This window comes from Ambystoma mexicanum, chromosome 1q, assembly GCF_040938575.1.
Source record: "Ambystoma mexicanum isolate Mex_15411 chromosome 1q, UKY_AmexF1_1, whole genome shotgun sequence".
NCBI classification, from domain to species: Eukaryota; Metazoa; Chordata; class Amphibia; order Caudata; family Ambystomatidae; genus Ambystoma; species Ambystoma mexicanum.
In genome coordinates this window covers 128,713,783-128,740,879 of record NC_090922.1, presented here as the reverse complement: position 1 = coordinate 128,740,879, position 27,097 = coordinate 128,713,783, and positions in this window count along the sequence as shown.

Sequence of the window (27,097 nt, the reverse complement as noted above, 5' to 3'; positions counted from 1 at the left end):
TATCCCTATCAAGTGAAAACAAGAGATCCGATAACCCAACTCATATGCAAGCTCATTTTTATACCAGAGGGATTGGAGGTCTGTGAATAACCACCAACCGGGAGGGCGAAATGTCTGTTGGCTGTACACCTCGTTCCCCCCGAAAGACTGTCAAAGAAATTATAGAAGAGTCGGACAAGTCCCCTAACTTTTCTGGCACCCAAAGAAATGCTTCCACCCTGAAAATGGCTTTTGACCGAATAATACCAAAGCAAGGTCCCTACTTTGTGAAAAGGGGAGGCTGTTGTACAGTACAGACAATAGACAACAACGCTTAATGATACAGAGAGAGACCCAATGCCAACTACTGGTACCTTGGACCTTTTAATGTACTGTGATGGGAATGGCACACTCGCACCTTACAGGTTGCCTTCAGGAGTAGGTGACAGAGAATCACTTACTTTGCTGTTCTTACTACCGGGGTGACCTGATTTTGTTATTACCCCTGCATTCAGAGCCTTTACTCCACTCCAAGGGGCGTGTAGTAAACCCTCTCCCAGATGGAGCCCCCATAGGAATAGAGGTAGAGAGACACATATACCTGTCACTGTGCATCAAAGAAAAAGTAGACAATAAACCCCTGCAGTGGGCTAGCAATCCTCACTCGCCCACACAGGTCTGATTCACTAATGTCATGTAATTTATCATGGGACTACTGTTAAACATCTCACCAATCCATTGTGTGTCAACACATGCACAATATGCTGTAAAATAATATAAGGTACTTTAGATAGATGCCCCACACTTAATACATGTGCACAAATGTTCATGAATTGATTCTCAATAGAGAACATGCAATGAAAACCCTCACACTCTCCTGCAAATTGCATTTTTTTAATAAGAGAAAAAAGTAATACAACAGCTTTGCAACTAAAATTGTAACTACACATAAAATACTCAATAAGAGAAAGGTTATCATTACCGTCCCCGCTCTTACGGCCGACAAATACATATGGAGTTAGGGCCAATACCCCACTCTTCTGGCAACATTGTAAAAATCAGGATTATTGTCTGTTTAGGTAGTTAAGATGCCCTTATTCAAGGCAAAGTACATTGAAAAGTACATTGAAAATAAAGAGTGCTGGACACATATATTCAAGGCAACATAAAACATAAGTATGTTTAAATTGCACACAAACATTAAACACTGAATATAGATTTTTGATGTATACGTTAGCCATTTGCATTATAAATGGTTGTAATCTTTAGCTTTCAGGGAAATTCAAAAATGCTGAGAACATAGAAAATATACTGCTGTGTACAAACTTGTCTGGACAGAAGCCAGTGCACAGGGAGATGGCTGAAATCAAATAAACAGAATATGTAGTTTTCTGTGGTGTGATTCATGAAACATACGTGGCTTATAGTCAGGAAAGATAAGATAGGGAACCTGACCTTAGACAGAATGTGCCATATGTCTAAAGCAAATGTGTCACACTCACAGTTGTTTTTCTGGTTTAAAATTGCAGCACATATTGCATGTTCAGTGAAGTTAGGGAAGCTATCTAGTGTTGCTCATGTCCATAAGGAGTCTTCTCAACCAGGAAGTGTGAAATATAGCAATCCATCCTGACCAGGAAGTGTTTTTGTCCAATAGGGACACAGATGATAATTTTTCCTTTTTGTAAAATGACCAATAACAATGTGTTAAAATGTAAGATCCATATTAGCATAAATTGTTGTGCAATCTGTTTGCATGGTATAAAACCCATGGTGTATGTGCTACAGACTAGAGATGGTCCTTGTTTGACTGTGAATAGCGGTGAATAAATGAATTAAATCCCAGCCGGCTGATGTATCTCTTCCTCACACATGGAGTAGGTGTATTAGGATGGCTGGCTGTAAGAGAATTATGGCTTCAAATTAATATTTTAACAATTTTTCAACCCTATAGCTGGAGGAAGGCTTGTTGGATTCATACAATCCAAATATTCACAGAAAAAACACCCACAATATCCACAAAATATCAAATTCAATGACAAAAACCACCTATAAATCCCATCATGATCTCTAATGTATATAGCAAAGCATTAAACGAGATCTAGTGTCAATTGGAATTGACCATGAGACAAAACTTAAGGTATAATCTGAATAAAAAGGTTCAATGGGTATTGAACTGCTATGGGTAAGGGTACTTCCGTATGCAGCTCAATTAAAAAAGGAATAGTTCTCTCAAAAAAGCAAAAAAGGGAAACCTTTAGAGCAGGGTTGTCCAACTCTGTTAAAGATGGCGTCACTAGGGCGCAGCGTACCTGTTCGTCCGGAAGTTGGCTTAGTAGACAATGCCAGAATGCCAGAAGTTCTGTGGTGATGTGAGAGTGACACCAGGAACCAGCCCAACTCCCGTCCAAATGGATACTGGACTGGAGGTGAACCAGCTCCCGATGCCACAGGTTAGCTCACCCCTGATTAATGTGGCATCAGGACAGTGCAAGCACTGACAGGGGGAGCCTGATAGTCTTTGGCTAGAAGTTCTCTGCAGACAACTGGAGCAAGAAGAGTTGCGAGTCGAATCCAGGAGCAGGAATCCAGGAGGCAGCAGAATGCAAGGGAAGGCAGGAAGGCAAGGGAACCAAGGAGGACCAAGAACCCAGAGGAAGAACAGAGAACAACTGAGAAGGGGGGAACCACCCCAGCAGGAAGGGAGCAAGGAGAAGGGAACCAGGGAGACCCCCTACCCGGGCAAGGAAGGGCAGGTCTATACAGAAGGGACTGGAAAAACCAGGCAGGACAGAGCGGAACTCAGGTCAAGGCAGGAGCAAAACAACGATCCGGTCAGACCACGTTGAGACGCGGTTTTATCAAACCGCCGGGCTCCTTAAGTAGGGCCTCCCACACCCGGGAGGCTTGGAACGCAAGCCGTGCTGTTTCCCAGGTGCTGGGAGGCCCAAAGCGAGGCTTGGGCCGCAAACCGGCCTGGAGCCGAGAGCATCGTGTACCGCGCATGCGCAGAAAGCGGGAAGGGGTCGGCCGCGCATGCGCGGAACGGCACGCCCCGGGAACCCGGAAGAGCGTGGGAACTGGAGCGGCCGACCGCATACGCGCGAGACCAAGCGTACCGAAGATCCAGGAGCAACCGGTACCCAGGACCGCCCCGTACCCCCCAGGCGAAAGCGGGGATAAACCCTCCAAGGCGTGGCACGCCGCATCAGGTAAGTGGGCTGGAACAAGCCCGGGTTGGGCGGCGTGACACCATGCCCCCTCCCAGAAAGACCCGGGGCCCCAGGCTTCCAAGGAAACCGGAGAAAAAAGTCACGGACAAGGCGAGGTGCATGCACGAAACCGTGCGGTTCCCAGGTACGGTCACAAGCAGGATAACCCTTCCAATCTACCAGAAGCTGGAGCACACCTCGACGAATCCGGGAGTCACTTATCGCCTGCACTTCGAATTCCGGAACCCCCTGAACCTGGATTGAGGCTGGACGTGGGCTGGAACGTCCAAACGTGTCTTTCACAAAGGGTTTTAACAGGGAAACGTGAAAGACTGGGTGTACCCGCCAATACCAATCGAAAAGCTACTGCAGATATGCACTTAGAAATCTTGAAAGGCCCAAAAAACCGAGGTGCCAGTTTAGTGGGCAGATTACGTACAGGTAAGTTCTTGGACGACAACCAAACCTGATCTCCCACCTGAAATCTGGGTTCAATGGTCCTTCCCCGGTTAGCCTGCTCCCTCATGCGCTGTTGAGCATCTGCCAGGGCACTCCGAGCCAAATCATGCTGCTTCTGGATAACGCGGATCATCTGGTCAGCCGATGGGACGGCACTGGGTGGCACAGGACAAAAGGGAAACAGCTTAGGATGCTGTCCGGTAGAGCAAATATAAGGACTAACACCAGTGGCTGCGTGGGTTGCATTGTTGTAGGAAACTTCCGCCAAATCCAGGTACTTCATGCAGTTGGATTGGGTAGCGTTAGTGTAGCAACGTAAGTATTGCTCCAAGGTCTGATTCGTTCTTTCAGTCTGCCCATTAGTTTGCGGGTGATAACCCGAACTCAGAGCTCTGCGTATTCCAAGGTGGCTGCACAACTGACGCCAAAAGGAGGAGAGGAACTGAGACCCACGATCCGAAATGATCTTCTCTGGTAACCCATGTAAACGGTAGATGTCATGCAGAAAAGCCAAAGCCATTTGAGAGGAAGTAGGAATCCTGGAAAAGGGAATGAAATGCGCAGTCTTAGTGAAACAATCCACCACTATCATGATGCAGGTGTGTCCCTCTGATGGTGGAAGCTTGACGATGAAATCAGTGGCTATGGTATGCCAGGGATAGGGTGGTAGTTCAGTGGGTCTGAGCAACCCCAAAGGTCTTCTCCTGGGCGTCTTGGTCTGGGCGCAAACTGGGCAGCTCTCCACATATAGTTTGGTTTCCTTAGCCCAACCCGGCCACCAGAACTGCCTGGCAATCAACTCCTGGGTCGCCTTGATGCCACGATGACCTCCTACTTGCGAATAATGGAACCCATGGAGAATGTCCAAGCGAAGAGATCTTGATGCTATGTACAACCGGTGTAGGAAGAAAAGAAAACCTTCCCGTTCTGTGATTTGTGGAAGTTTCAGTAGATTGGTGCGGTCTGGGTCTGTCTGAGTCTCTTGGAAGATCTTCTGCAAATGGGGAGAGATCGTGAGAAGAAAGTGCTTGGGAGAAATCAATGGAATGGGTTGGTTGACCTCCTCCACCTCTCTTTCCAAGGAGCGGGATAAAGCATCGGCTTTCAAGTTCCGGGCACTAGGAATGTACGTGATGTTGAAATCGTAGTGGGAGAAAAAAAAGGCCCATCGAGCTTGACGGGCGGTATGACACTGCAAAGATCGCAAGTACTGCAGGTTGCGGTGATCGGTGAGGACTTCTACTGAAAAGCGACCACCAAGCAAATGATGCCTCCATTCCTCAAACGCTGTCTTGATTGCCAATAGCTCTCTTTCTATGACTGAGTAGTTCTGTTCGCAAGGAGAGAGTTTGCGTGAGTAATAGGCCACAGGATGTTCGTCACCCGTAGAGGGATGTTTCTGCAACAGGACTGCGCCAACAGCAAAGCTGGAAGCATCGGCTTCGACGATGTAAGGCATCTCATCATTGGGGTGACAAAGTACAGGTGCAGTACAGAATGCAGGCTTCAAGGCATCGAACGCCACTGATGCCTCAGTATCCCAGAGGTAGGGTATCTTCACACTGGTCAGACGCGTCAATGGAGCTGTGAGACGTGAAAATTGCGGAATGAAACGCCAATAAAAGTTTTCGAATCCCAGAAATCGCTGAAGTGATCTCACGTCCTGTGGTTGTTTCCAGTTCTGAATAGCCCGGACCTTACCGGAATCCATGCTAATTCCTGTACCAGTGATTACATATCCCAAGAATTCCATCTCATCCCAATGAAAGGAACATTTCTCAGCCTTGGCAAACAGATGATGTTGTAACAATCGTTGGCGAACTACACGAACGTGGGAGATGTGTTCCTCTCGGTTGTCGGAGTAGATCAAGATGTCATCTAAATACACCCAAACAGAGATGCCAATTAAGTCGCTGAAAACATAGTCCATAAACCGTTGGAAGACAGCCGGGGCGTTACACAGCCCGAAGGGCATCACCCTGTATTCATAGTGCCCGAAAGGTGTCTTGAAAGCCGTCTTCCATTCATCTCCCTCCTTGATTCTGACGAGATGATAGGCTCTGCGGAGGTCTAATTTAGTAAAGCCGCTGGCTGAACGTAAGGACTCTATGATATTCCGGATCAATGGTAATGGGTACCTGTCTTTAAGGGTGATGTCGTTCAGTTGGCGGTAGTCAATACAAGGCCGTAAAGAGCCTTCCTTTTTCTTCACAAAAAACGATGGGAAACCTGCAGGTGACTTGGAAGGAACGATGTATCCTTTCTTGATGCAATCATCAAGATAATCCCGGAGGACCTGTTTTTCAGACAGGGTGAGGGCATACACCTTTCCATGTGGCATCACGGCTCCGGAAACCAAGTCTATGGAGCAGTCAAAAGGCCTGTGAGGCGGCAGTGCGATGTCCCTTGGTTCGGAGAATACTGACATCAAGTCAGCATATTCAGACGGTATCATAGACAAGGAACACAAACCAGATGATTCTCTACCTGGGACTAAGGCTGTCGAGACGGACGTCTCTGAGGACGTGTTAGGGCTACAGCATTCTTGAAGGCAAAAAGAGGAGGTGAACTCCAGAGTACGTGTCTCCCAGTTTATTTAGTGGGGTTGTGTCGCTGAAGCCAAGGTAGCCCCAAGACCACTTGATATGAAGGTGTCCTTATAACATCCAGCGCGATTCTCTCTTCATATCCTTTGATGCGTAACAACATACCCACAGTATGTAGTCGTATGGGGCCAGAAGCCAATGGGGTTCCATCAATGACTTCTACTGGAATCGCTTCTTCTTTGGTAAGCAATGGTATGCCGTTGTTGATGGCAAAGCGCTCATCGATGTAGTTCCCAGAGGCCCCACAATCCAACAACCCATGGATCTCGAATGTCTTATTCAGCCACTTGAGACTGACCTTCAGAATCATTAGGACTGCAGGCAACATGGGTGGAAACACAGATTCAGGGCAGGAAAGGACTGGTGGTTTAATCAGACCTGTCGGGGCCTTTCCGGAGCACGACAGGTCACCTAGTTTCCCCCTTTCTTGATTGGTCGTAGAGGACAAGTACCCAGAAAATGACCTGCGGCTCCGCAGTACAAACATAGGCGTTGGCTTCTCCTCCGCTTCTTTTCTTCCTCAGACAAAGGGCCCCTTACGGCGCCTAGCTGCATAGGTTCCTGAGTGGTGTTCGAGGACACTGGTGTCCCAGTAGGCGGAATTGGAGGTCTGAGGTCCGATTTTTCAAAACGGCGCCTTTCGCCTCTTCTCTCAGCCAATCTCTGATCAATCTTTAGCACCTGTTCAATGAGCTTCTGTAGATCTTCGGGTTCAGGAATGTGTAACAGCTCGTCCTTGTACTCTTCTCTTAACTTACGGCGAAACAAGGTCTTCTGTGTTATCTCAGGCCATTGGGAATCAGTTGCTAGTTGGCGAAAACGGCCTATATAAGAGATTATGTCTGTGTTGGCTTGTTTTAAATCCATTAACTGGTTCTGCGCTGCTGAAGCCAGATTGGGGGACTGAAACACTTCCAGAAATGCCTTTTCAAAGGCCACAAAATCGCCGAGAATGGGACTGCTAGAAACCACAAGCGGTGTCATCCAAGCAAGAGCGTTGCCAGACAAATTGCCCAAAATATATCCAATCTTGGCTTTATCGTTATTGAAGTGGGCTGAACGATACAGGAAATGTATCCGGCAATGGTTGCAGAATTCCCCCACACGTCTGGGGTCTCCATCGAACTTGATGGGAGTGGTGTGTGCCATAGCGCTCCCAGGTGGAGGAACAACATTTGAGCTCTGGGTTACCATCTGGCGTAGGGTTTGGTTCTCCTGGCGGAGTGCAATCATCTCAGCACGTAAGGCCTGCATCTCATCACGAAGACTGGTGTCCTCATCCATCTTCAATTCCGAAGAGCCTGAAGCCTGGCGTCTCAATCTGTTAAAGATGGCGTCACTAGGGCGCAGCGTACCTGTTCGTCCGGAAGTTGGCTTAGTAGACAATGCCAGAATGCCAGAAGTTCTGTGGTGATGTGAGAGTGACACCAGGAACCAGCCCAACTCCCGTCCAAATGGATACTGGACTGGAGGTGAACCAGCTCCCGATGCCACAGGTTAGCTCACCCCTGATTAATGTGGCATCAGGACAGTGCAAGCACTGACAGGGGGAGCCTGATAGTCTTTGGCTAGAAGTTCTCTGCAGACAACTGGAGCAAGAAGAGTTGCGAGTCGAATCCAGGAGCAGGAATCCAGGAGGCATCAGAATGCAAGGGAAGGCGGGAAGGCAAGGGAACCAAGGAGGACCAAGAACCCAGAGGAAGAACAGAGAACAACTGGGAAGGGGGGAACCACCCCAGCAGGAAGGGAGCAAGGAGAAGGGAACCAGGGAGACCCCCTACCCGGGCAAGGAAGGGCAGGACTATACAGAAGGGACTGGAAAGACCAGGCAGGACAGAGCGGAACTCAGGCCAAGGCAGGAGCAAAACAACGATCCGGTCAGACCTCGTTGAGACGTGGTTTGATCAAACCGCCGGGCTCCTTAAGTAGGGCCTCCCACACCCGGGAGGCTTGGAACGCAAGCCGTGCTGTTTCCCAGGTGCTGGGAGGCCCAAAGCGAGGCTTGGGCCGCAAACCGGCCTGGAGCCGAGAGCATTGTGTACCGCGCATGTGCGGAAAGCGGGAAGGGGTCGGCCGCGCATGCGCGGAACGGCACGCCCCGGGAACCCGGAAGAGCACGGGAACCGGAGCGGCCGACCGCGTACACGCGAGACCAAGTGTCCCGAAGATCCAGGAGCAACCGGTACCCAGGACCGCCCCATACCCCCCAGGCGAAAGCGGGGGTAAACCCTCCAAGGCGTGGCACGCCGCATCAGGTAAGTGGGCTGGAACAAGCCCGGGTTGGGCGGCGTGACAAACTCCAGGCCTCGAGGTCTGAATACCAAACAATTGACCCTAAAAGGCTTCTAATCGAGACACAACAACAAAAAAGCCAGACAACACTCAGGATCTATATTTACTTCTGACATGCCACTCTTCATTTTTACAAATCTATAGCATTGATTTTTGGTAACAAACAGGTGACGCTACAGTGCCACTTAAATGAGGCGAAACAAAATATCCAACTATTATGATCCATGTTTTGACAGTACAAGATACATTCCCAAAGATTGTCTCCTGCTTTGGCTGCAGACTCTAAGCGCTTCAAATCACAGACAAGGCCAGAGGACAGAGAGATCAATCTGGCTTTGCTGATAAGTTGCCTCATGGTGAATGGTAGCTAAAACTATCCGCTGCGGAGTCTGAGCAGCAGTGACGGTAAGCCAGAATGCAGGCCTTCAAATGTTGAGAAGGCATACTACATTAAAGACAGGTAGATGCCATTGGTCTGACTGGGTGCAGTGCTGGTGGCTCTGTGGGTATTCCAGTCCCACTCCCAGAATAGGGCGAATCTAGTCGTGGTCCACAAAGCTCTCCACTCCGCCTTAACCTTTTTGCAGACACGTGGCACCAGAAGGCATGTGAACACATTAACGCTGGACCTGAGCAAGCAAAATAAGAAAGTCGTCAAATGCAAAACAGAGAGAAGGCAGAGGTGGCGTGTTTCCACCCTCCTGAATGAAGGTGTTCTAACTGACAGCCTGCTCCTGGCCCTAGAATCTTCTTAATTGTACGCTGTTCCAACTGCAGGAGCACTGACTTATTTCTGGCATGCAGGTGTCAGCTGGCTTTCAGTTCTAGAGATATAGGGAATGGGGAGGAACGTTAAAGAGGCATTCGGAAGAGCACGTAGATGTAAGTGCATCTTTTGCGGGAGATAACAACGTGGGGAGGGGAAAAGGGATAAGTATGGCTGTTGGTGCATGTAGCGGAAAGTGGCGACATGCCAACTGATGTGTGGGTGTTGAGTAGCAAGACCACATGTTTTTAGTTCTTTGATTTTTTAAATTATTATTATGTGGAGTAAACAAGGATAATGGAGAACCGGAACCCTTATCAATTGGGGGAAGAAGACATTGCTGTATTATTAAGAGGAAAAAGAGGAAGAAGGGAAAGAACGGTAGAGGCTCCATGCATTGAGTGGCCCTGGGATCTCCATGTCCGATGTAAATAAATGAAAATGGTAGTATTTTTTGTAAAGGGGAATGACATTTAGTATTTTTGTGTTTTATTGATATTGTTATTGTATTGGTGTGGACCGAGGAGTGTTCCAGGTGTATTGTGTAGAATTTTGGTAGTGGAGTGTTGGTGTGAGTGGTGGGTGTGTATGAGAGACTGGGGGACATGTAAGGGTTAAACTGGAGCGAGGTGTGAATGCAGGGCATGGTGTGACGAAGGGAGCATGGAGGATATAGGAACAGCAAGGGGTCTTGCAACGGGATGACACAGGTACCACCGGATTGGAACCTGAATAAGCAAGGGTTATTGCAATAAAGTTTGGACAGGGGCAGCTGAAATGGAGCTTGCAACCCCACTAGAATACATGTGGGCAGCCTAACCATTATATATTGAGAGGTTTTTGAAGTAGCATTGGGAGTGGGTGGCCGAGACAAGGGGGATGGATGTTAAAACCCTGGCCAGAACAAGGAATGAATAATGAGGTCCTAAGCCATATGTACACATTCTTGGCAGCAAAGTACAAGGGGAAAAAGTTGAAGAATAGAAAAGAAGTGTTGAAATTGTGGAAGATGATAGAGGATTTAGAGGATGTTCTGCCTGACCATGAGAAAACCCTTATTGTGTGCTCTCAACCTGACTATGCCTACCACCCCTTCCATTGACAAATCCCCAGACCCGTCAGTAAAAGCACCAGCAGTACAGTCCCCACCAGAGAAACATCAGGCCCCTCTGGAATGCTATCCCAAACATGCAGCCTTGGGATTCACAAACTCACTCTATGTCACACTGACCGCCACAGCACCACCCACTGCATCCTCACAGGCCCATAACCTCCTGAACCCCATAGCATTTGCCGACACATATGAACAAGAGCAGGGGGCCCAGATCGAAAGCCACAAAACAAATAAGAGGATGGACTGGAATGGAGGGACGGGCAGAAGGCACCTATTGGAATGGAAAAAATGGAGGGCGGGGGATACCTTGTTCAGGATTGATAGTACTGCCATTAAGAATGTACGTATTGAGAAAGAGGACAGGGCGGGGAAGACAGAGGACAGGAAGCTTGGATTATGGGACATTGTGATCAGGGGATGAGATATGAGGTGGGACAGTGAATGAGGAATGGGATTTGGTGGACGAGGTGGAAGAGGAAGAGGCCCCACCTCTGACATCACCATGGATGGAGATCCTGTGGGGGCCCAGGTTGAGGAACCAGTATGGGTGTATGGTGGTGGGTAAGGTGAAGCAGGTGGAGAAAAATAAGGTGAAGAAGACAGTGGGGGCACAGTTCCCGCTGCTGCATAAGGGACCAGGGAGGGCACCATCTACCATGCACCATGGCTGCACATGGATAGGAATACTTTGATCAAGGTGTTGCCATCCCTCACAGCTGGGGCGGGGAAATGGATTTATGCGCTTGAGAAGCATACGGCGGGAATGACACTGGCAGTGGGCGATTTGAACATTTTATTTGTTGCAATTTTAGGGGACCAAGCAGATGAAATTTGGGCCAAAGTGGGTATCATGGAGTGCACTTAGGAGATGACAGTCATGATGGGGCACATTTTAATGACATCAGGGCCCAAGTGTGGTGGCACTGCGATGCGCCTAACCGGACTCACCTGACCTCCAGTCAATAATGCATCGAATAATGAGGGATGATGAGGATCCCACCCAGTATATTTTACAGACCCAAGAGATGTAGAGGGCAGAAACGGGTGAATCATGGGATCAATCAATCCCATTCTTCTATTTTGTGATGAAAATAGGGCTCCCCAAGAAGGTGCATAAGGCGCTCAAAAAAAGAGTGGGGATTGAGGCTAAGGGGTGGGGTATACCACTGCAAACGGTTGAAGGAGAAAGAAAAGGAAATGGCATATAGGGTATAGACAAAGGAAGCAAAACTAGTACAAAAGAAGTTAGCAAAGATTTCAGTAGAAGGCGCAGTAGTAGTAGCACTGCAGGACGTGAAGATGGAGTACAGGGCAGTCCGTGTAGACGTTTGTATGGCACCTAAATGGGGATGGGGCTACGAGTGGAATAGTGGGTTTAAACCGCAATATCAGGAGTGGCCCCAGGGAGTGTGCTCAAGGCAGAGACGGAGGTGTGTAAGGTCCTAAGCAGGGAGAGGAGGTTTGGGGGAATAGGGGTGATGGGGGAAATATGGAACAATGTTGGACATGCAGAAGGATGGGACATTTTGTGCAGGAATACAGGAGCCGACCAGTGGCTGCCTATAACCAACAGATGCCCCCACATGCACAAGGAGCACCAGCACCTTACAAAGAGTACCTGCAGCCTTACATCCCTGTGCCCGCAACAGCTCTGTATGGCGTGCCGCTGCCCACAGCACCACCTGCTCTCCTTCCATAGTTTCCGCAGCAGCAAGCACCAGCACCAGCAGCCCAACTGCCTATGCAGCACACCCCACTCAGCCACAAGCACCTCAAATACCTAATGGTAATGCAGTTCCCCATGACACACAGTCACACATTACCAAGGGGCTAATGTGGTGGAGGGAATCCATTAATCTTCCGGGGGATGAACACATTTCCCAATTAGGACAGCCCACAGAGAGCCTTACCGTGTCCAGTCATGTAAGCCACTGCCAACCCAGAAGAGAAACCCTTAATGGACATGGAGATAGGCGATAAACTCTTTCTTTTTATGGTGGACAAAGGTGCAACAAAATTGGGTATCAGCGAGGGGCATTTCCCTTTGTCAGGTGAGTTTATGGACCAGGGTTGGACTGGCCCATATAATTGTCTCAGGCGCCATTGGAAATGTGGCCCACAGTTGCATTTCACAGTTCATTCCTTTTGTGAAACTGTTTGACTAGTACACAAGCAGGAGTTTTTGATAACATGTGATGCAAATTGTGCATTTTAAAGAATATTTATTCAACACCACTGGTCAAAACTATTAGCCGCATAGTGTAGTAACTTATCAAGCTGGCCCACATGGACCAAAAAGTGGCTCACTTTGACCTAAAAAACGTGCCCAGGTCAGGATTTTGCATTTTTAGTTTGGCCATGGGCCTATTGTCCTATAGGCCAGTCCAAGCCCTTTATGGAAATGCAGTGCATCTCTGGGGCAGTGACATCGGTTCCATTTACAGAGGAATTGGCCATCAAGGTTGGGTGCAGAGTAGTATGGGCCCCGTTGTTATTTTCGACAACATCCCCTGTCAATCGGTTAGGACAAGACATGCTCAGCAAGCTGAAAATTACTATCTCGTTTATTGAGAGAGGAGTGGTGTGTTCCACCCCAGGAATGTACCAGAGGGATACTGATACACCCAGATCTCTTCATTTACAGAGTCACAGGGCCTCATTACGAGGTGGGCAGTAAGGGATACCGGGCACCGTTAAGGAGACCGGTGCCGGTAATCCCTACCGCCCAATTCCGTGGTCCCTTAGTGGGAAACGTAAAGGACATGTGCTCTGACCACACGTTCTTTACGGGACCCGTTAAGGGACCTTGGAGCTAATAACGGGCACGCAATTAGCGTGCCCTTTATTAGCGCCTTCCCCCTTCCCATTGAGCCCTATGGGGGCTCACATGGGAATGGGGAATGGCATTTGGAATGGGGATTTACCGGGTCCGCCTAGGGTGGAATGTCCCTGTAAGTCCCCACTCCACCAGACCGGACCCGGACAAGATTTTGGAGGCAGCCATGGCGCTAATAGAACCATGGCTGCCTCCAAAGTCGTAATGAGGCCTACAGTGTTGTTGAATGCAATCCCCCAAGTAGTTAATGGGTGCTGGCAAATGCCATCCGACTTCTTATTCAGGCCCGCCCAGCCCCAAGTACATGTTGTCGGGACTATCATTACGCTAGATCTGCAAGGGGTGGTGGTGGCGAAGGAGGGGATTGTTTTGATTGGGACAGATACAGATGGAGGAGAGTGGCACACAGTACTGTGCATAGACCTAACCCAACCATTGAACCAGGTGAAAGACACTGATTTGTTTTAGGACAAGGAGGGGGGAGATAATACTAGCAGTGCGCATCCCCTGCAAGATTATGATACAATATCGACAGGTCCTGTGCCCCATGTTTGTGGCAGAAAGCATTCCATCCTTTGCACAGGAGGATCTTTTATAAGTAGCTGACACTTTGTGGACAACTAATCCCCATGCTGCAGGGATCCTGCAGAGCCTTGCAATATTACAGATTGCCCTTAAACTGGGGGCAGTGCTGTCCTGAGTGAAAGAGTACCCCCTGTCCAAAGGAGCAGAAGAGGGAATTAATGACACCATCACAGCAGGCTTCCACCAAGCCATTATCATACCCTCTACCTCTCCCGGCAAAACACAGCTAAATACCCTATCAAATAATCAAAGGGGTCTAGTTGGAGGATGATTCAGGATTTGCACGCTCTGAAGGATAGTGTACAAGTTGAGTTTCTGGTTGTGCTCAACCCTGCGACAATATTCTGTAACATACCCACCAAAGCGGCCCACTTCAATGTTATTGATTTGAAAATTGCATTCTTCATGGTCCCATTGCATATCAATTCCCAATATCCCACAATGTTTACAAAAGGTGAGAGGCAGTTCCAGCACACAGGGCTCCCCCAGGGGTATTGTGAGTCACCAGGCATCTTTCATTGTCGGAATAAAAAGTATATCATGCCCCCTATTGTAATAAATATATTAATATTGGCCTATGCCAAGCTGCTCGAAAGTCACTTGCGAGATCTGTGTTGCAAGGTCCTGACCTTTAATCCATGTAGGCCGCCATTTTTAAGTCAAACCGCCATTTTAGGATTTATGTGGAAAAGTCACCCTGTGAGCTTAAATGGTGGACGATGTCATTGCAAAATACAACATGGCCGTCTTGACCTCTGTACATCGCTAATGTGTAATCTGCCTGAGGGCTACTTGTTGAGGTCATGAACTAAGACCTCGTCCTACATTGACCTATGTGTAAAAGGATTACTCGCGAAAAGAAACCAATCCACGAGTATATACAATGATAATGTATTTACACATTAGACAAAGAACATCTGTTTTACTATATTGTATTAATGTTTAAGAAGACCTGCAATACGAAACTTAGAATACACAGTTAATGCATACGCTTATTGTTACATGTAATAAAGAACAAACCAGTTAGATGAGGTTATTTGAGACTCGGCAACGAACCCTAGAATTGGTGATGTATAAAGTAGAATATCAACCCGAAGAGGGGTTGGCCATAGCACTCACAAAATGTATAAAAAGCGAATGCATTCTAATGTACAGTCTCTCACTGAACACACTGAACCACGCTGGAGTTCTTTGTGTTGTACTGAGGGCCGATAGCTATTTGACTTTCCACTGTTTTGTAATTGTATTAGATAGAGAATAAAAGTGCTTTGTATGTTCCTTTGAAACCTGTGTTTGGTGTATTTCCTTTTGGGGTACTCAGCCTTGATATTTTGATTCTCTTTTCACAGTTGGCGCCCGAATGGGGACCCTCAAGATTGATGCCGGATTTTGCTATCGGACCGGGATCAGACGGTGTACAAAAGTAAGGGGCCCCTGGATGAGACGCGACACCTCAGCAGCGCTGCACGATCCGATCCCTGGACGACTAGCCTGTGGTCTGAGACGGCATCTTGACGAGGGTCCACTTATCGAGGCGGGCAGATTTGCCAAAATCACCATACACGAGGTAAGATTAGTTAGGTAAGATTCTTAGAAGTACCGATTGGTCCTCCTTAGGTTTGGCCAGGTGAGTCGTGACCCGATTCTTAATTTAACCCTAGCAATTTGAATTTTGGCGCATTGTATCTGCAGACACAATTATTGACCAGGTAACACCAAGAATTTGAGATATGCCTGGGAAATTGTCTACCTGCTTTAGGGCATTATTCTGCAGTGATAGACAATCTTTGGAATTTAGCCGTCCGGCACCACAGGAGGGTCGCCGGCATGTACTATGGACTGTAAGCATGGCATTGGAAGTATAGTAATGATATTTGGCACAGACAAACCAGACATGCCTCCGAACTTCAGTGGCCAATCAATGGTAGTTTCGAGATCCCTCGCATCGAATATTTGGAGTCAGTATTGTTAAAGAAAAAGGCTAGACCTGCAGCATTTGATGTTTTACAGAATTGGAAAAAAGAAGCGTTACAACAGCTTAAGAGTAGAGAAAAACATGCGCGCCGTCATAAATCGGTTGCCGAAAAAGCATTATTATATGATCAGGATAAACAGTCTGAGTCGGCTAAAAATTGAAAAGGGCTTTCTCACTTGGTATCCAGAAAATCTATCCTTCCAAAGATCTTCATGATTCTGATGAGTTTCTTGAGAAAATATTAAACGAACGAAGGCCTGGTGCCTCTGCGCCACCTCCGTATGTCCCTCTTCCTGCTGCTGTACCTTTTCCTGCTGTTATTCCTACTCTTCCTGCTCAACCTGTTGTTCCTATTCCTTTGACTGTTGTCCTTCCACCTGCTCCTCTGCCTCTTCCTGTCGCACCAGATATAGCTCCTCCATCGAATTTGCCTATCCCCTCTCTTCCAAGTGGTCTTGGGACGCTTGTAAATGATCATGGTGCAGGCTCGAAGGTTGTCACTCGCAGTGCTGTTCCACCGGAGAAGAAACCTGAGTTAATTGCATGGGCTAAACATTGTATGGAGAAGGATGATCAGGCTAGTGTTTTTCCACACTTTCTAATACGGATAATTTTCCTGAGAAAAACATTTTTACTGAAGGTTTGGGGATTCAGTTATGTATAATGTGGGGAAGATTAAATAATACGGATGTTCCGCAAGAGTTAAGGGATCTAAATACTTTAGCACTTTCCAGAGATACTGTGGAGAAGGTAAATGAGCATGTTGAAAGGTTATTTGAATATAGAAAAGAGTTAGAAAGGATACGGAATGAGGATGATGAAGAGGAAAGTATGTATGTACAGAAACGGTACCTTGCATGTCGTAAACCAATGTCGGAGGAAATGCGAATTTGTAAGAAAGATGCGATTAGATGGATTCCAGACATATCGATAACTCCAGTTGAGGTATATGGCACATATAGTCAATATATGTTGGAAATGAAGAGAAAAGTGATACAGGTAATGGTAGAGTACCTGCAAGATGAATGTGTAAAGAGGAAGATTAGTTGTCCCACAGAGTTATTGAATATTTATAAGAGAGCTTTTTCGTTTGACACTTCTTCGACTGCTTTAGCGCTCGATTTGGCTCTGTTGCTTGGTAAGCATTCGGAGTTGCCTACATCTCAGTTGCCTATGAGAGAGGTTCCTCTGACATTTGTCCCGAAGGTTGAGGTTGCGGCCGATGCTGCACGAGGTATAGCCGCTGTGGACATTCCCGCACATTATGTATCACAGTTTGTTCATGTCCCGTTTTCACGACAGGAAGTGAACAGTCCATTCCTGATATTAGGAAAAATTCGACAGGGTTCTATAAAGAGATGGAATCCGTTTTGCAATCCTCAGTGTTCACCTTGGGTGACATTGATTTGTTGTTTCCAGTACTCCTGCCCATAGATTTGTGGAAACAAGTTAGAACTATTGACGATGTACCCGGGTTGGGAGATACATGGGCGAATTTAACTAGATTCGATGGGGAAAGGCCAGCTGGTGAAAGACCACAACAGGTGATATTAACCTTGCCTGACAGAATCATTGCTAAATTAAAAACCATAATTCCCGGAAAAAGAATTATATGGGACAAGCTGTAACGCTCACCTGATTCCCGCAGAGGCGCCGGTCTTGACTGGGCGAATACCGTATCTTCGAAGGTGATGTGTAACACACGGTTGGCTCTTTGGGCTGGACCTCTGTGCACTGTATGTCTGACTCGAAGAGTAAGATGCCTGCAGATAGAAAATATGGGATTAATGAACAGGGGTTATTGTGTGTCTCTCTCTTCTTCCCCTTCTCTTCTCCTGTAGAACCCAAAGGTTAACGCTCTCACCTTAGGTAAGTGAACGCCGAGCTCTCCATCTGCCTCGGGGCAGGGTGCCGTAACCAGTTTCTTCACTGGATAAGGGTGCAGGCCTCTTGACCTCAGAGGACTGCTGTCCGTCGTTTACTGCACGAACGGTAAGTTCCAAGTATTTCAAATGTCTTTAAAAGTCTTTGTAATGATGTCTCTTGTTTTGCAGGGTTCCGGCGATGGCGGATGACGGGCTGAAGTGAGTTGAGGATGGAACCCATGTGAGGAATAGAAGCGCCTGGAAGCACGTAAGTAAGCGCTTGTTGCCTGCTTCACGATGCACACTAACTGTCCTTTTATCTTGCAGGTACAAGTTCGGAGCTGCTGAAGGGTGCCGGAATACCCACTGGGTTCGGCGTGGGAAGGAGTACTGGCACGTGAGTAATAAAGTTACCCAATGTCTTTAAACGCACCTTCTTTTGTCTTTCAGATGCGGGATGCAGCGCCGAAGGCCTCCGGAGCGTGCGAAGAGTTGGTAAGCTTTTGTCTTTCAGATGCCGGAATGCAGTGCGAAGACCTCCGGAGCACGTGAAGAGTAGGTAAGCCTTTGTCTTTCAGATGCCGGAATGCAGCGCGAGGCGTTGGTGACAGCCGATGGACCAGGTAAGAGAAGCGCTGTCACTGAAGACCGTAATGCTAACCTGTTCTTTCTTGCCTTTATAGGTGTTGCTGAAGACTGGATTCAGGATGGTAAGCCTTTTTCCCTTAGGCCCAGGATCAGATGCAGAAGACACGATGAGCGTTCTGCTGCAGAGGATGCAGAATAACGCAAAGCAAGATTCATCCATCGGGTGTGGTTTAAATAGCCTCCTGTAGTGCTTAGGTGTCTCCTTCCACAGCCATGCCTAGGTAAGAAAAGAGTTCCTGCTTTCCAGAAGAGTTCCAGTGTTCTGAACCTAGGGAGTGGCTCCTGCCCCACCCAACAGGAAAAGTAGTCCCAAACAGAAGAGGATCAGGGGTTCAACTGGCAGGTAAGTAAGCAGCATGGTCTGCTGCAGGTAAGTCCACCCAAGCATTATGAGCCCGGCGCTTCCAGCGCTGGCACTGGGCATCTTTATGAGCCTGGTGCCACTGGCGCCAGGACAGGGTCCAAAAGGTCCCAATTGGGACTGGCTGGCACTCGGAACCGGGGTTATGGGTCTGCTTCCAAGGGAGTTGGGTAAGTCCTGACCTTTTGGAAGCAGAGATCATGACACAAGCTTACGGCCTGTGTCCAAGGAAAGTCTGAGGGTGCTACCGAGTTCTTTAATCGGTTCGAACAGGTATTTTCAGATTTCAGTGGACAAGATTTAGGCACAGAGTCTGGCAAAAGGTTATTTGTGGACAAATTTGTATGTGCATTGCTGCCTGACATCCAGTCACAGATTATGTCCTCTGAGAGCGCTTGGCAGGCGAAATCGCAATCAGAAGTACTGCATATGGCTCAGTATTATGAGAATCGTGTCAACAATGAAAAAGATAGGATTGAAAAACGGAAAGGTGATTTAAAAACAAAGGTGCTATTGCAGCAAATTGTTAGAGGCCCCAGAGGGGGTAACTCTCAGGTTAGAGGTCAGTATGTCCCACATGGGAATGTGCCCTTGGGTCCTGTGAATATTAATCAATGTGCTTATTGTCGACGAGAGGGTCATTGGCGAGCACAATGCCCCGCCCTTCAACAGAGATCGAATAATAATATGGGTACGCGATCTAGAGGTCGCCCGGGCATAGGGGGCCCTGGTAGAGGTCAGTTTACACAGGACCCTCAACAGCCTTTTTCACAGGACAATCAGACTCCGAGTGTGGATACTAGGAACATATTCGATCATCCTTCCGCTGCATATTTATCTGAAAAGCTTCCTTTTGACAATATTCTGTTTCGTTAGGATTGCCGGAAGCAGGGTTTGGAACCTACACTTATTCCCGTCAATCAGAAAGGTCCCTACGTTGAAATGGTAGTGGGAAAAAGGAAACATCAGTATTTGATGGACACTGGAGCGCAGAAGTGTTCCATTGATCGTTCACGGGTTCCAAACGTTCCACTGTCAGGGCAAACCAATGTTTCTGTAGGGTTTTCCGGTACTAAAAGATATTTGTCCGGTCTCTATACCAGTACCTATTATTGTTCTTCTGATGGAGTACGCTTGACAATTTCACCGCAGCAATCTTCCGCCTCACAATTTCTGACTAGACCTTTGCTTTCAGAATTCATTGATGTACCAGAGAGCTTATGGGCTGTTGACGACAATGATGTCGGTGTTTTGCAGATTGAGCCTGTTGAAACATGGAATTGAGCTGCCACGCATTCCTCAGTATAAGATTTCGGTTGAGGGCGAGCGAGCTTTGAAATGTATTGTTTCCGATTTTGTGCACCGTGGTGTGATTGAAGAAATCTCAGGAAGTTTGTGTAATAGTCCGATTTTACCAATGTACAAGAAAGGCGATAATGTAATTCCATTTTGTTTTATAATTGATTTATGTGCCATTAATAAAGTTGTGGCACCGCAGTTTCCAATTGTGCCTGATGTGATGACGATCCTAACCATGATTCCAGCTACAGCTACTTACTTTAGTGTCGTGGACCTAAAGAATGCGTTCTTTAGTATTCCTATACACAAGGATAGTAGATATTTGTTCGCGTTCACCTTAGGGGGACGCTCGTTTACATTTACTTGTGCACCTCAAGGGTACACAGAGAGTCCAAGGGCCTCATTACACGGATGGCGGTAAGGGTTTACCGGTACCGGTGTTTTACTGGTACCGGTAAATCCTTACCGCCTGTTCTGACTTGAGTGTCGTGTAGACCGATGAGACCTCCGTCCCCAAGTGACGCACAGGGGAACTAAATAGAAACCCGCTGTACGACCTTTGAGGCCACAGGTGAGAGATGTCTTCTCGGATCCACGGAGCCTCTAGGAACACCGATGCTGCTGTCAAGAGGGAATGAGGTTAAGCACCAGGCAAGCACAATACAATAAGGAAAACAAGTAACTAAAGTGTCTTACCTATCTGGTGTAATGGAGACCCAGGTGACCTAGTAGGGAGGTTCGAGGCTCATTAGATGCGGCGGTCCCTGGAATGGTAGAACCGCAGGTTCAGCGTGGATGAAGAGTAGCCACCTGTGGGAGTCAGGGCTGGACTTGAATCCCCAGTAGGGAAAAGGCGTAGAAGATCAGCAAGGTACCAAGGGATGATCCAAAGACAAGTCGAGGTGCAGTCCAAATATCCGGCAACAGGTAAAGAGTTCCAAGCAAAAGTACCAAGGGGTGTCCGAGGGAGTCCGTGATAGATTTCCGTGGTCAAGGTAAACAAGGAGCAAGTTGTAACGCCAAACAGTGTCCGAAGCCAGCTGAGAAGCAATGAGCGTTCTGTCTCTCAGTACTTTATACTGATCGCCCCTGGGTCACGTGACTTCTCTGGATCATGTGACGTCCACCAAGATCACATGGGGAACGCCGTAGTGTATCACGTGACTGGCGTGAGGACGTGAGGCCGCCCTTTCTGCTATACGTTCTCCAAGGCAGTTGCCAATGCAGAAAGGGTTGCAATCGAGCCCGTACACTGGTACGGAGTTTTCGGTTCTGTGGGTTCACCGAATCACTTGAGCCTCGAAGCTTGGGAGGAGGTGTTGGGGGAATGTGGGCAGTGTTCTGATGTGTCGTGGCCTGGTGTGCAGAGGATCGTCTAACATAGCCCCCCCCCAACGGCCCACGACCCCGTGGGCAGGACGGATGATCCCTATGGAAGCGGGCAACCAACCGCGGGGCGTTCAAATCAGACGCGGAAACCCACGAACGCTCCTCCGGGCCGTAACCCGTCCAATCCACCAGATACTGGAGTCTACCCCTAAACCACCTAGAACCCAAAATGGCCGACACCTCAAAAACATCAGGAGAGGTCAAGGACACCGGCGCAACAGGGGTACGAAGACGGACTGAGTCGGCACAGGGTTTGAGGAGGGAGACATGAAACACAGGATGGATACGCCAAGAGCTGGGGAGTACTAAACGGAAAGCCACCGGATTAACAACCTGTGAGATCACATACGGACCGACAAAGCGAGGCAGCAACTTCCGGCAACCCACCAGTCGAAGATGCCGGGAAGATAACCAGACCCTAGAACCCACCACCAGAGGGGGAGCAGCACGACGCTTGCCATCCGCACGGGCCTTCATGGAGGCCTTTGCTTCAGTGAGATGAACCACTGTACTTGCATGAATAGCCGAAAGATCCCTAAGACATGTCGTGGCCGCAGGATTCAAAGAACCAGAGGCATCAGGGACCGGCAAAACCTTGGGATGTTGACCATAGAGGGCGTAAAAAGGAGAATAACCAGTAGCTGAATGAGCCGCGTTGTTATACGCGAACTCCGCAAGCCGCAAAACGGCCAACCAAGAGGACTGATGTTGCAATATGAGGCAACGAAGGTATTGTTCCATCGATTGATTCGTCCTTTCGGTCTGGCCATCGGTCTCCGGATGATAGGCCGAAGAATACCTCGTATCGATGCCCAACAGTTTCGTCAAGGACCTCCAAAACCGAGAGGTGAACTGTGAACCTCGATCGGAAACAATGACCGAAGGGAGGCCGAATAACATAAACACATGTTCAAAAAACAAGTCCGCCAAGACAGGGGCCGAAGGGATACCCCTACAAGGAACAAAACGGGCCATTTTAGTGAACGTGTCCACCACTACCCAGACAGTGTCAAAGCCTTTGGACTTGGGGAGATCGGTAACGAAATCCATTGTTAACGTATGCCAGGGCCTGGGAGGTACCGGAAGTGGAAGCAACAATCCAACCGGTCGACCCCTTTGATGTTTAGCCTGAGCACATACCGCACAAGATCTGACATAACACTCTACATCGCGCTTCATAGAAGGCCACCAACACCAACGCTTGAGAAGATCTAAAGTGCGCTCTTGTCCGGGATGGGCATTAAAGGGAGCGTCATGAGACCACTCAAGGGCTAGGTTACGTGTATCAGGTGTAGGAAGAAACAGGCGTTCATGTACGAAAGGTAGACCATCAGAATATACAGGATCCCATTCTCGCAACTGGTCAGAATGATTGCTAGTCCAGGACCGGACCGAATCTAATAGTGACAATGAGGGTGTACAGAGACAAATCACATGGCTTTTACCGAGAACAGTGTCGGGGAATGTAGGCAACTGGACCCCACCCGGAGAACGTGACAAGGCATCCGCCTTCCCATGTGAAGTGCCAGGACGGTGCATGATATGGAAATCAAAGGCGGAAAAGAAAAGATGCCATCGGACCTGTCTGCTATTGATGCATTTCAAAGAAGCCAGATCCTGTAGGTTCCGATGATCGGAGTATACCGTGACGGGATGTCTAGCCCCCAGAAGATGATGACGCCAGACACGGAAAGCATCCATGACAGCCAAGAGTTCTTTCTCCGTGACGGTATAATGAGACTCAGTACTGGAAAACTTACGGGAATGATATGCAACTGGATGTAATTTGCCTGTATTTGGACATGTTTGTGATAATACCGCACCGAGGGCAAAGGAAGAGGCATCCGCCTCAACTATGAACGGAAGATCAGGATTAGGATGTTGGAGTACCGGTGCGGTAGTAAAGGCGGTTTTCAAAGCCTCAAAAGCCTCCTGCTGTTCTCTCTGCCATTGATAAGATACCTGAGGACTAGTCAGGGCCGTAAGCGGGGCTACAATTGTGGAAAAGGACGAAATGAAACGTCTGTAAAAGTTGGCGAACCCTAAAAAAGCCTGCAAGGATTTGAGTGTACGAGGTACTGGCCAATCTAATACTGCTTTGACCTTAGATTCATTCATGGATAACGCCCCAGGGGTGATGTGAAAACCCAAAAACTCGACAGTTGTCTTATGGAACTGACATTTCTCAGGTTTGGCAAACAAGGAATGTTCTCTCAAACGGGTCAATATTTCTCGGACATGAATCACGTGTTCATCAAGGTCACGAGAAAAGATTAGGATATCGTCCAAGTACACAACCATATATACATCCAATATATCCCTGAATATGTCGTTCATGAATCGTTGGAAAGTGGCCGGGGCGTTACATAGGCCAAAGGGCATGACCAGATATTCGTACAAGCCATACCGAGTGCAGAAAGCGGTCTTCCACTCGTCTCCCTCGCGGACGCGTACTAAGTTGTATGCGCCGCGTAGGTCGAGCTTAGTGAAAACGGAAGCGTGTGTTAAATGGTCTAGAAGTGGAGTGATTAACGGGATGGGATACCTATCCTTTTTAGTGATAGCGTTAAGACGCCGATAATCTACACAAGGGCGTAAATCCCCCTCCTTCTTAGGTACAAAGAAGATAGGACTTGCCGCGGGTGAAGTGGAGGGGCGGATGTGTCCTAGTCGCAGGGCGTTCTGTACATAGTCTTTCAACGCCAGTTCCTCCGAAGGGGACAAAGAATTGATCCTGCCCGAAGGAATATTGGAATCGGGAAGCAGTTCGATTGGGCAGTCATATGGTCTGTGTGGAGGGAGTACCTCAGACGAGCCCCGGTCGAACACTGACTCGAATTCTCTGTATTCTGGCGGAATCCCAGATACCAACCCCCCAACAGTATGTGTATGCACAAGCTCCGGATCGTCGACAGTCAGTGCGAGTTGGGCTAAGGCCCCCAAAGCCCGGGAAGGTGTGTCAGGGGCTTGATGGACCGGAAGACAATAATTCTGACAGATATCAGACTCAAAGACTACAGTACCTGACTGCCAATTGATCAACGGATTATGTTCATGTAACCATGGAATCCCTAGGATGATGCCGAATTGGGGTGTGGTGATCAAATCAAAACTCAGGGTTTCGGTGTGTACTTCTTGTATGGTTAACAAGAGGGGTGCGGTTTGCTGTTTGACAGGACCAGAAACCAGTGCAGAGCCGTCCACGGCTTGGACATGTTCTGGTCGTGTTTTCACCACTAAAGGTAGGTTGAGGGAATGGGCCAAATCAATATCTATGTAATTACCAGTGGCACCTGAATCAATAATGATATTGACTGCATGAAGAAGGCCTGTAGAGGGACATAGGGTAGCCTTTACAGAAATGGGTTGAACACGAGTAAAGGCAAGGGAGGTACCCGGAGAAGATGACGGAACACTCGACCTGTTCTCCGGTTCTAAGGTCGAGCCGTCCGAAAAACCTGACTCTTCCTGGGCCGTCGAGGACACTCTTTCACGAAATGTCCAGTGGTACCACAATAAAAGCATGCATTATCCACCCTTCTACGTTCTCTCTCAGATGCTGTAATAGGACTACGTAACCCTCCCACTTGCATAGGTTCTTCGGTACTGGAAGCAGGAGTGCCAACAAGAGTGGGAGAGGAAGTGGCCCCCAATTCAGCTCTACGCTCCGATCGTCGTGCATCTACCTGCAAGACCAGATCAACCAATTCCTGATACTGAGTAGGCATAGAAGGGATCACTGCTAGTGCATCTTTCATGGTGTTACTCAACCCCCTATAGAAAACCACCGCCCTCTTGTTTTCTGGCCATGATGTTTCCGCAACTAGCTGATTGAATCGGGTGATGTAATCTATCAGAGACCTTTTACCCTGAGTCAATTCCAACAACTCCAAATCCCTAGACTGTACCTTGTGTCGGGTACCGAATACTCGGGCCATTTCTAGGACCAGCAAATCAAAGTCGTAGAGAACTGGGCTGTTGTTCTCTAACAGGGGATTAGCCCAAGCGGCTGCTGTTCCGGCCAAATGGGAAAGGGCGAAGGCAGCTTTAGCAGTGGTGGTGGAAAAAGCCAAAGGTCTGCATAGGAAATGTAACTTGCACTGATTAATAAAGGTTCTGAACTTCTTGGGATCCCCTTGATAGCGTTCAGGAGCAGCTAGGGGGGAAGGGGTTGGAAGTATCATCGGAGTTGGGACTACAGGAGCAATAACGGGAGAGGGCGTAGTGGAGGAGCTGGCATCGCCAAACTCAGGGTTTGCAGGAAGGGAATGTTGAACACTTTGTATGGAATCTAACCTTTGATGGATCACAGCGTTTGCGGCGGCCATATCTGCCCTTAATATTGTAATTGCCTGAACCAAAGCAGCTATGGGTTCATCCGTGGATCCCTGCATCGTCTGACACGACTATACGGCTTCTCAGTCTGTTCTGACTTGAGTGTCGTGTAGACCGATGAGACCTCCGTCCCCAAGTGACGCACAGGGGAACTAAATAGAAACCCGCTGTACGACCTTTGAGGCCACAGGTGAGAGATGTCTTCTCGGATCCACGGAGCCTCTAGGAACACCGATGCTGCTGTCAAGAGGGAATGAGGTTAAGCACCAGGCAAGCACAATACAATAAGGAAAACAAGTAACTAAAGTGTCTTACCTATCTGGTGTAATGGAGACCCAGGTGACCTAGTAGGGAGGTTCGAGGCTCATTAGATGCGGCGGTCCCTGGAATGGTAGAACCGCAGGTTCAGCGTGGATGAAGAGTAGCCACCTGTGGGAGTCAGGGCTGGACTTGAATCCCCAGTAGGGAAAAGGCGTAGAAGATCAGCAAGGTACCAAGGGATGATCCAAAGACAAGTCGAGGTGCAGTCCAAATATCCGGCAACAGGTAAAGAGTTCCAAGCAAAAGTACCAAGGGGTGTCCGAGGGAGTCCGTGATAGATTTCCGTGGTCAAGGTAAACAAGGAGCAAGTTGTAACGCCAAACAGTGTCCGAAGCCAGCTGAGAAGCAATGAGCGTTCTGTCTCTCAGTACTTTATACTGATCGCCCCTGGGTCACGTGACTTCTCTGGATCATGTGACGTCCACCAAGATCACATGGGGAACGCCGTAGTGTATCACGTGACTGGCGTGAGGACGTGAGGCCGCCCTTTCTGCTATACGTTCTCCAAGGCAGTTGCCAATGCAGAAAGGGTTGCAATCGAGCCCGTACACTGGTACGGAGTTTTCGGTTCTGTGGGTTCACCGAATCACTTGAGCCTCGAAGCTTGGGAGGAGGTGTTGGGGGAATGTGGGCAGTGTTCTGATGTGTCGTGGCCTGGTGTGCAGAGGATCGCCTAACACCGCCTTACTACGAGGTCCCTTTGGGTTGGGGAATTTAACAGCTGCTTTTTGCAGGTGGTAAAAACCAACCCGCAAAGGGACCATGGAGCTAATTACGGTACCGCAATTCGCGGTACCGTAATTAGCACCTTCCCCATTCCCATAGAGCTCTATGGGGCAAAAATGGGAATGGGGAAGGGAAATGGTGGAAGGAGGAATTACCACCCCGCCAACCTTGGAATAGGACGGTAATTCCCCTTTCCACCAAGGCGGTGCCGGTATTTTACCGGCATGAACCATGGCGCTAACAGCGCCATGGTTCACCGCCATACGTGTAATGAGGCCCTTAGTATTTATAGTAGGGCTTTGAAAGAGCAACTTGATACCCTTGAATTG